Here is a 10,355-nt window from a genome sequence, read left to right as displayed (position 1 = left end):
AGTGAGTGAGGGCTAGTGGTAGTGAGTGAGGGCTAGTGGTAGTGAGTGAGGGCTAGTGGTAGTGGGTGAGGGCTAGTGGTAGTGAGTGAGGGCTAGTGGTAGTGAGTGAGGGCTAGTGGTAGTGAGTGAGGGCTAGTGGTAGTGAGTGAGGGCTAGTGGTAGTGGGTGAGGGCTAGTGGTAGTGGGTGAGGGCTAGTGGTAGTGAGTGAGGGCTAGTGGTAGTGAGTGAGGCCTAGTGGTAGTGAGTGAGGGCTAGTGGTAGTGACTGAGGGCTAGTGGTAGTGAGTGAGGGCTAGTAGTAGTGAGTGAGGGCTAGTGGTAGTAACTGAGGGCTAGTGGTAGTGAGTGAGGGCTAGTGGTAGTGAGTGAGGGCTAGTGGTAGTGACTGAGGGCTAGTGGTAGTGACTGAGGGCTAGTGGTAGTGACTGAGGGCTAGTGGTAGTGAGTGAGGGCTAGTGGTAGTGACTGAGGGCTAGTGGTAGTGAGTGAGGGCTAGTGGTAGTGAGTGAGGGCTAGTGGTAGTGACTGAGGGCTAGTGGTAGTGACTGAGGGCTAGTGGTAGTGAGTGAGGGCTAGTGGTAGTGGGTGAGGGCTAGGGGTAGTGAGTGAGGGCTAGTGGTAGTGAATGAGGGCTAGTGGTAGTGAGTGAGGGCTAGTGGTAGTGAGTGAGGGCTAGTGGTAATGAGTGAGGGTTAGTGGTAGTGACTGAGGGCTAGTAGTAGTGAGTGAGGGCTAGTGGTAGTGAGTGAGGGCTAGTGGTAGTGAGTGAGGGCTAATGGTAGTGAGTGAGGGCTAGTGGTAGTGGGTGACGGCTAGTGGTAGTGAGTGAGGGCTAGTGGTAGTGAGTGAGGGTTAGTGGTAGTGAGTGAGGGCTAGTGGTAGTGAGTGAGGGCTAGTGGTAGTGAGTGAGGGCTAGTGGTAGTGGGTGAGGGCTAGTGGTAGTGAGTGAGGGCTATTGGTAGTGACTGAGGGCTAGTGGTAGTGAGTGAAGGCTAGTGGTAGTGAGTGAGGGCTAGTGGTAGTGAGTGAGGGCTAGTGGTAGTGATTGAGGGCTAGAGGTAGTGAGTGAGGGCTAGTGGTAGTGAGTGAGGGCTAGTGGTAGTGAGGGCTTGTGGTAGTGAGTGAGGGCTAGTGGTAGTGAGTGAGGGTTAGTGGTATTGGGTGAGGCCTAGTAGTAGTGAATGAGGGCTAGTGGTAGTGAGTGAGGGCTAGTGGTAGTAACTGAGGGCTAGTGGTAGTGAGTGAGGGCTAGTGGTAGTGAGTGAGGACTTGTGGTAGTGAGGGCTAGTGGTAGTGAGTGAGGGCTACTGGTAGTGAGGACTAGTGGTAGTGGGTGAGGGCTAGTGGTAGTGAGTGAGGGCTAGTGGTAGTGGGTGAGGGCTATTGGTCGTGAGTGAGGGCTAGTGGTAGTGAGTGAGGGTTAGTGGTAGTGAGTGAGGGCTAGTGGTAGTGACTGAGGGCTAGTGGTAGTGAGTGAGGGCTAGTGGTAGTGAGTGAGTGCTAGTGGTAGTGAGTGAGGGCGAGTGGTAGTGAGTGAGGGTTGGTGGTAGTGGGTGAGGGCTGGTGGTAGTGAGTGAGGACTAGTGGTAGTGAGGGCTAGTGGTAGTGAGTGAGGGCTAGCGGTAGTGAGGGCTCGTGGTAGTGGGTGAGGGCTAGTGGTAGTGAGTGAGGGTTAGTGGTAGTGGGTGAGGGCTAGTGGTAGTGGGTGAGGGCTAGTGGTAGTGAGTGAGGGCTAGTGGTAGTGGGTGAGGGCTAGTGGTAGTGTGTGAGGGCTAGTGGTAGTGAGGTCTAGTGGTAGTGGGTGAGGGCTAGTGGTAGTGAGTGAGGGTTAGTGGTAGTGGGTGAGGGCTAGTGGTAGTGGGTGAGGGCTAGTGGTAGTGAGTGAGGGCTAGTGGTAGTGAGTGAGGGCTAGTGGTAGTGGGTGAGGGCTAGTGGTAGTGAGTGAGGGTTAGTGGTAGTGGGTGAGGGCTAGTGGTAGTGAGTGAGGGCTAGTGGTAGTGAGGGCTAGTGGTAGTGAGGGCTAGTGGTAGTGGGTGAGGGCTAGTGGTTGTGAGTGAGGGCTAATGGTAGTGAGTGACGGCTAGTGGTAGTGAGTGAGGGGTAGTGAGTGAGGGCTAGTGGTAGTGGGTGAGGGCTAGTGGTAGTGGGTGATGGCTAGTGGTAGTGAGTGAGGGCTAGTGGTAGTGAGTAAGGGCTAGTGGTAGTGGGTGAGGGCTATTGGTAGTTAGTGAGGGCTAGTGGTAGTGAGTGAGGGCTAGTGGTAGTGAGTGAAAGCTAGTGGTAGTGATTGAGGGCTAGTGGTAGTGAATGAGGGCTAGTGGTAGTGAGTGAGGGCTAGTGGTAGTGGGTGAAGGCTAGTGGTAGTGAGTGAGGGCTATTGGTAGTGAGTGAGGGTTAGTGGTAGTGAGTGAGGGCTAGTGGTAGTGACTGAGGGCTAGTGGTAGTGGTTGAGGGCTAGTGGTAGTGAGTGAGGGCGAGTGGTAGTGAGTGAGGATTAGTGGTAGTGGGTGAGGGCTAGTGGTAGTGAGTGAGGACTAGTGGTAGTGAGGGCTAGTGGTAGGGAATGAGGGCTAGTGGTAGTGAGGGCTAGTGGTAGCTGGTGAGGGCTAGTGGTAGTGAGTGAGGGTTAGTCGTAGTGGGTGAGTGCTAGTGGTAGTGAGTGAGGGCTAGTGGTAGTGAGTGAGGGCTAGTGGTAGTGAGTGAGGGCTAGTGGTAGTGGGTGAGGGCTAGTGGTAGTGAGTGAGGGTTAGTGGTATTGGGTGAGGGCTAGTAGTAGTGAATGAGGGCTAGTGGTAGTGAGTGAGGGCTAGAAGTAGTGAGTGAGGGCTAGTGGTAGTGAGTGAGGGCTAGTGGTAGTGGGTGAGGGCTAGTGGTAGTGAGGGCTAGTGGTAGTGGGTGAGGGCTAGTGGTAGTGAGTGAGGGTTAGTGGTAGTGGGTGAGGGCTAGTGGTAGTAACTGAGGGCTAGTGGTAGTGAGTGAGGGCTAGTGGTAGTGAGTGAGGACTTGTGGTAGTGAGGGCTAGTGGTAGTGAGTGAGGGCTACTGGTAGTGAGGACTAGTGGTAGTGGGTGAGGGCTAGTGGTAGTGAGTGAGGGCTAGTGGTAGTGGATGTGGGCTATTGGTCGTGGGTGAGGGCTAGTGGTAGTGAGTGAGGGCTAGTGGTAGTGAGTGAGGGCTAGTGGTAGTGACTGAGGGCTAGTGGTAGTGACTGAGGGCTAGTGGTAGTGAGTGAGGGCTAGTGGTAGTGGATGAAGGCTAGTGGTAGTGAGTGAGGGCTATTGGTAGTGAGTGAGGGCTAGTGGTAGTGAGTGAGGGTTAGTGGTAGTGAGTGAGGACTAGTGGTAGTGACTGAGGGCTAGTGGTAGTGAGTGAGGGCTATTGGTAGTGAGTGAGGGTTAGTGGTAGTGACTGAGGGCTAGGAGTAGTGAGTGAGAGCTAGTGGTAGTGAGTGAGGGCTAGTGGTAGTGACTGAGGGCTAGTGGTAGTGAGTGAGGGCTAGTGGTAGTGGGTGAGGGCTAGTGGTAGTCAGTGAGGGCTAGTGGTAGTGAATGAGGGCTACTGGTAGTGAGTGAGGGCTAGTGGTAGTGAGTGAGGGCTAGTGGTAGTGGGTGAGGGCTAGTGGTAGTCAGTGACGGCTAGTGGTAGTGAATGAGGGCTAGTGGTAGTGAGTGAGGGCTAGTGGTAGTGAGTGAGGGCTAGTGGTAGTGAGTGAAGGCTAGTGGTAGTGGTTGAGGGCTAGTGGTGGTGGGTGAGGGCTAGTGGTAGTGAGTGAGGGCTAGTGGTAGTGGGTGAAGGCTAGTGGTAGTGAGTGAGGGCTATTGGTAGTGAGTGAGGGCTAGTGGTAGTGAGTGAGGGTTAGTGGTAGTGAGTGAGGACTAGTGGTAGTGACTGAGGGCTAGTGGTAGTGAGTGAGGGCTATTGGTAGTGAGTGAGGGCTAGTGGTAGTGAGTGAGGGCTAGTGGTAGTGAGTGAGGGTTAGTGGTAGTGGGTGAGGGCTAGTGTTAGTGAGTGAGGGCTAGTGGTAGTGACTGAGGGCTAGTGGTAGTGAGTGAGGGCTAGTGGTAGTGAGTGAGGGGTAGTGGTAGTGAGTGAGGGTTAGTGGTATTGGGTGAGGGCTAGTAGTAGTGAGTGAGGGCTAGTGGTAGTGAGTGAGGGCTAGTGGTAGTAACTGAGGGTTAGTGGTAGTGAGTGAGGGCTAGTGGTAGTGAGTGAGGACTAGTGGTAGTGAGTGAGGGCTAGTGGTTGTGAGTGAGGGCTAGTGGTAGTGAGTGAGGGCTAGTGGTAGTGAGTGAGGGCTAGTGGTAGTGACTGAGGGCTAGTGGTAGTGAGTGAGGGCTAGTGGTAGTGGGTGAGGGCTAGTGATTGTCAGTGAGGGCTAGTGGTAGTGAATGAGGGCTAGTGGTAGTGAGTGAGGGCTAGTGGTAGTGAGTGAGGGCTAGTGGTAGTGAGTGAGGGTTAGTGGTAGTGACTGAGGGCTAGTAGTAGTGAGTGAGGGCTAGTGGTAGTGACTGAGGGCTAGTGGTAGTGAGTGAGGGCTAGTGGTAGTGAGTGAGGGCTAGTGGTACTGACTGAGGGCTAGTGGTAGTGAGTAATGGCTAGTGGTAGTGACTGAGGGCTAGTGGTAGTGAGTGAGGGCTAGTGGTAGTGGGTGAGGGCTAGTGGTAGTCAGTGAGGGCTAGTGGTAGTGAATGAGGGCTAGTGGTAGTGAGTGAGGGCTAGTGGTAGTGAGTGAGGGCTAGTGGTAGTGAGTGAGCGTTAGTGGTAGTGATTGAGGGCTAGTAGTAGTGATTGAAGCTAGTGGTAGTGAGTGAGGGCTATTGGTAGTGACTGAGGGCTAGTGGTAGTGAGTGAGGGATAGTGGTAGTGAGTGAGGGCTAGTGGTAGTGAGTGAGGGCTAGTGGTAGTGAGTGAGGGCTAGTGGTAGTGGGTGAGGGCTAGTGGTAGTGGGTGAGGGCTAGTGGTAGTGGGTGAGGGCTAGTGGTAGTGAGTGAGGGCTAGTTGTAGTGAGTGAGGCCTAGTGGTATTGAGTGAGGGCTAGTGGTAGTGACTGAGGGCTAGTGGTAGTGAGTGAGGGCTAGTAGTAGTGAGTGAGGGCTAGTGGTAGTAACTGAGGGCTAGTGGTAGTGAGTGAGGGCTAGTGGTAGTGAGTGAGGGCTAGTGGTAGTGACTGAGGGCTATTGGTAGTGACTGAGGGCTAGTGGTAGTGACTGAGGGCTAGTGGTAGTGAGTGAGGGCTAGTGGTAGTGACTGAGGGCTAGTGGTAGTGAGTGAGGGCTAGTGGTAGTGAGTGAGGGCTAGTGGTAGTGGGTGAAAGCTAGTGGTAGTGGGTGAAAGCTAGTGGTAGTGAGTGAGGGCTATTGGTAGTGAGTGAGGGTTAGTGGTAGTGAGTGAGGGCTAGAGGTAGTGACTGAGGGCTAGTGGTAGTGGTTGAGGGCTAGTGGTAGTGGGTGAGGGCTAGTGGTAGTGAGTGAGGGCGAGTGGTAGTGAGTGAGGATTAGTGGTAGTGGGTGAGGGCTAGTGGTAGTGAGTGAGGACTAGTGGTAGTGAGGGCTAGTGGTAGTGAGTGAGGGCTAGTGGTAGTGAGGGCTAGTGGTAGTGGGTGAGGGCTAGTGGTAGTGAGTGAGGGCTAGTGGTAGTGAGTGAGGGCTAGTGGTAGTGAGTGAGGGCTAGTGGTAGTGAGTGAGGGCTAGTGGTAGTGGGTGAGGGCTAGTGGTAGTGAGTGAGGGCTATTGGTAGTGACTGAGGGCTAGTGGTAGTGAGTGAGGGCTAGTGGTAGTGAGTGAGGGCTAGTGGTAGTGAGTGAGGGTTAGTGGTAGTGATTGAGGGCTAGAGGTAGTGAGTGAGGTCTAGTGGTAGTGGTTGAGGGCTAGTGGTAGTGGGTGAGGGCTAGTGGTAGTGAGTGAAGTCTAGTGGTAGTGAGTGAGGGCTAGTGGTAGTGAGGGCTTGTGGTAGTGAGTGAGGGCTAGTTGTAGTGAGTGAGGGTTAGTGGTATTGGGTGAGGCCTAGTAGTAGTGAATGAGGGCTAGTGGTAGTGAGTGAGGGCTAGTGGTAGTAACTGAGGGCTAGTGGTAGTGAGTGAGGGCTAGTGGTAGTGAGTGAGGACTTGTGGTAGTGAGGGCTAGTGGTAGTGAGTGAGGGCTACTGGTAGTGAGGACTAGTGGTAGTGGGTGATGGCTAGTGGTAGTGAGTGAGGGCTAGTGGTAGTGGGTGAGGGCTATTGGTCGTGAGTGAGGGCTAGTGGTAGTGAGTGAGGGTTAGTGGTAGTGAGTGAGGGCTAGTGGTAGTGACTGAGGGCTAGTGGTAGTGAGTGAGGGCTAGTGGTAGTGAGTGAGGGCTAGTGGTAGTGAGTGAGGGCGAGTGGTAGTGAGTGAGGGTTGGTGGTAGTGAGTGAGGGCTAGTGGTAGTGAGTGAGGGCGAGTGGTAGTGAGTGAGGGTTGGTGGTAGTGGGTGAGGGCTGGTGGTAGTGAGTGAGGGCGAGTGGTAGTGAGTGAGGGTTGGTAGTAGTGAGTGAGGGCTAGTGGTAGTGAGTGAGGGCGAGTGGTAGTGAGTGAGGGTTGGTGGTAGTGGGTGAGGGCTGGTGGTAGTGAGTGAGGACTAGTGGTAGTGAGGGCTAGTGGTAGTGAGTGAGGGCTAGTGGTAGTGAGGGCTAGTGGTAGTGGGTGAGGGCTAGTGGTAGTGAGTGAGGGTTAGTGGTAGTGGGTGAGGGCTAGTGGTAGTGGGTGAGGGCTAGTGGTAGTGAGTGAGGGCTAGTGGTAGTGGGTGAGGGCTAGTGGTAGTGTGTGAGGGCTAGTGGTAGTGAGGTCTAGTGGTAGTGGGTGAGGGCTAGTGGTAGTGAGTGAGGGTTAGTGGTAGTGGGTGAGGGCTAGTGGTAGTGGGTGAGGGTTAGTGGTAGTGGGTGAGGGCTAGTGGTAGTGAGTGAGGGCTAGTGGTAGTGAGGGCTAGTGGTAGTGAGGGCTAGTGGTAGTGGGTGAGGGCTAGTGGTTGTGAGTGAGGGCTAATGGTAGTGAGTGAGGGCTAGTGGTAGTGAGTGAGGGGTAGTGGTAGTGAGTGAGGGCTAGTGGTAGTGGGTGAGGGCTAGTGGTAGTGGGTGATGGCTAGTGGTAGTGAGTGAGGGCTAGTGGTAGTGAGTGAGGGCTAGTGGTAGTGGGTGAGGGCTATTGGTAGTTAGTGAGGGCTAGTGGTAGTGAGTGAGGGCTAGTGGTAGTGAGTGAAAGCTAGTGGTAGTGAGTGAGGGTTGGTGGTAGTGGGTGAGGGCTGGTGGTAGTGAGTGAGGACTAGTGGTAGTGAGGGCTAGTGGTAGTGAGTGAGGGCTAGTGGTAGTGAGGGCTAGTGGTAGTGGGTGAGGGCTAGTGGTAGTGAGTGAGGGTTAGTGGTAGTGGGTGAGGGCTAGTGGTAGTGGGTGAGGACTAGTGGTAGTGAGTGAGGGCTAGTGGTAGTGGGTGAGGGCTAGTGGTAGTGTGTGAGGGCTAGTGGTAGTGAGGTCTAGTGGTAGTGGGTGAGGGCTAGTGGTAGTGAGTGAGGGTTAGTGGTAGTGGGTGAGGGCTAGTGGTAGTGGGTGAGGGTTAGTGGTAGTGGGTGAGGGCTAGTGGTAGTGAGTGAGGGCTAGTGGTAGTGAGGGCTAGTGGTAGTGAGGGCTAGTGGTAGTGGGTGAGGGCTAGTGGTTGTGAGTGAGGGCTAATGGTAGTGAGTGAGGGCTAGTGGTAGTGAGTGAGGGGTAGTGGTAGTGAGTGAGGGCTAGTGGTAGTGGGTGAGGGCTAGTGGTAGTGGGTGATGGCTAGTGGTAGTGAGTGAGGGCTAGTGGTAGTGAGTGAGGGCTAGTGGTAGTGGGTGAGGGCTATTGGTAGTTAGTGAGGGCTAGTGGTAGTGAGTGAGGGCTAGTGGTAGTGAGTGAAAGCTAGTGGTAGTGATTGAGGGCTAGTGGTAGTGAATGAGGGCTAGTGGTAGTGAGTGAGGGCTAGTGGTAGTGGGTGAAGGCTAGTGGTAGTGAGTGAGGGCTATTGGTAGTGAGTGAGGGTTAGTGGTAGTGAGTGAGGGCTAGTGGTAGTGACTGAGGGCTAGTGGTAGTGGTTGAGGGCTAGTGGTAGTGGGTGAGGGCTAGTGGTAGTGAGTGAGGGCGAGTGGTAGTGAGTGAGGATTAGTGGTAGTGGGTGAAGGCTAGTGGTAGTGAGTGAGGACTAGTGTTAGTGAGGGCTAGTGGTAGTGAGTGAGGGCTAGTGGTAGTGAGGGCTAGTGGTAGTGGGTGAGGGCTAGTGGTAGTGAGTGAGGGTTAGTCGTAGTGGGTGAGTGCTAGTGGTAGTGAGTGAGGGCTAGTGGTAGTGAGTGAGGGCTAGTGGTATTGAGTGAGGGCTAGTGGTAGTGGGTGAGGGCTAGTGGTAGTGAGTGAGGGTTAGTGGTATTGGGTGAGGGCTAGTAGTAGTGAATGAGGGCTAGTGGTAGTGAGTGAGGGCTGGTAGTAGTGAGTGAGGGCTAGTGGTAGTGAGTGAGGGCTAGTGGTAGTGGGTGAGGGCTAGTGGTAGTGAGGGCTAGTGGTAGTGGGTGAGGGCTAGTGGTAGTGAGTGAGGGTTAGTGGTAGTGGGTGAGGGCTAGTGGTAGTAACTGAGGGCTAGTGGTAGTGAGTGAGGGCTAGTGGTAGTGAGTGAGGACTTGTGGTAGTGAGGGCTAGTGGTAGTGAGTGAGGGCTACTGGTAGTGAGGACTAGTGGTAGTGGGTGAGGGCTAGTGGTAGTGAGTGAGGGCTAGTGGTAGTGAGTGAGGGCTAGTGGTAGTGAGTGAGGGCGAGTGGTAGTGAGTGAGGGTTGGTGGTAGTGAGTGAGGACTAGTGGTAGTGAGGGCTAGTGGTAGTGAGTGAGGGCTAGTGGTAGTGAGGGCTAGTGGTAGTGGGTGAGGGCTAGTGGTAGTGAGTGAGGGCTAGTGGTAGTGGGTGAGGGCTAGTGGTAGTGAGGGCTAGTGGTAGTGGGTGAGGGCTAGTGGTAGTGAGTGAGGGTTAGTGGTAGTGGGTGAGGGCTAGTGGTAGTAACTGAGGGCTAGTGGTAGTGAGTGAGGACTTGTGGTAGTGAGGGCTAGTGGTAGTGAGTGAGGGCTACTGGTAGTGAGGACTAGTGGTAGTGGGTGAGGGCTAGTGGTAGTGAGTGAGGGCTAGTGGTAGTGGATGTGGGCTATTGGTCGTGGGTGAGGGCTAGTGGTAGTGAGTGAGGGCTAGTGGTAGTGAGTGAGGGCTAGTGGTAGTGACTGAGGGCTAGTGGTAGTGACTGAGGGCTAGTGGTAGTGAGTGAGGGCTAGTGGTAGTGGGTGAAGGCTAGTGGTAGTGAGTGAGGGCTATTGGTAGTGAGTGAGGGCTAGTGGTAGTGAGTGAGGGTTAGTGGTAGTGAGTGAGGACTAGTGGTAGTGACTGAGGGCTAGTGGTAGTGAGTGAGGGCTATTGGTAGTGAGTGAGGGTTAGTGGTAGTGACTGAGGGCTAGGAGTAGTGAGTGAGAGCTAGTGGTAGTGAGTGAGGGCTAGTGGTAGTGACTGAGGGCTAGTGGTAGTGAGTGAGGGCTAGTGGTAGTGGGTGAGGGCTAGTGGTAGTCAGTGAGGGCTAGTGGTAGTGAGGGCTAGTGGTAGTGAGTTAGGGCTAGTGGTAGTGAGGGCTAGTGGTAGTGGGTGAGGTCTAGTGGTAGTGGTTGAGGGCTAGTGGTAGTGGGTGAGGGCTAGTGGTAGTGAGTGAAGTCTAGTGGTAGTGAGTGAGGGCTAGTGGTAGTGAGGGCTTGTGGTAGTGAGTGAGGGCTAGTTGTAGTGAGTGAGGGTTAGTGGTATTGGGTGAGGCCTAGTAGTAGTGAATGAGGGCTAGTGGTAGTGAGTGAGGGCTAGTGGTAGTAACTGAGGGCTAGTGGTAGTGAGTGAGGGCTAGTGGTAGTGAGTGAGGACTTGTGGTAGTGAGGGCTAGTGGTAGTGAGTGAGGGCTACTGGTAGTGAGGACTAGTGGTAGTGGGTGATGGCTAGTGGTAGTGAGTGAGGGCTAGTGGTAGTGGGTGAGGGCTATTGGTCGTGAGTGAGGGCTAGTGGTAGTGAGTGAGGGTTAGTGGTAGTGAGTGAGGGCTAGTGGTAGTGACTGAGGGCTAGTGGTAGTGAGTGAGGGCTAGTGGTAGTGAGTGAGGGCTAGTGGTAGTGAGTGAGGGCGAGTGGTAGTGAGTGAGGGTTGGTGGTAGTGAGTGAGGGCTAGTGGTAGTGAGTGAGGGCGAGTGGTAGTGAGTGAGGGTTGGTGGTAGTGGGTGAGGGCTGGTGGTAGTGAGTGAGGGCGAGTGGTAGTGAGTGAGGGTTGGTAGTAGTGAGTGAGGGCTAGTGGTAGTGAGTGAGGGCGAGTGGTAGTGAGTGAGGGTT

Source organism: Cololabis saira, chromosome 11, assembly GCF_033807715.1.
Source record: "Cololabis saira isolate AMF1-May2022 chromosome 11, fColSai1.1, whole genome shotgun sequence".
In the NCBI taxonomy this organism is placed as follows: domain Eukaryota; kingdom Metazoa; phylum Chordata; class Actinopteri; order Beloniformes; family Belonidae; genus Cololabis; species Cololabis saira.
This window is presented reverse-complemented; position numbering follows the sequence as displayed.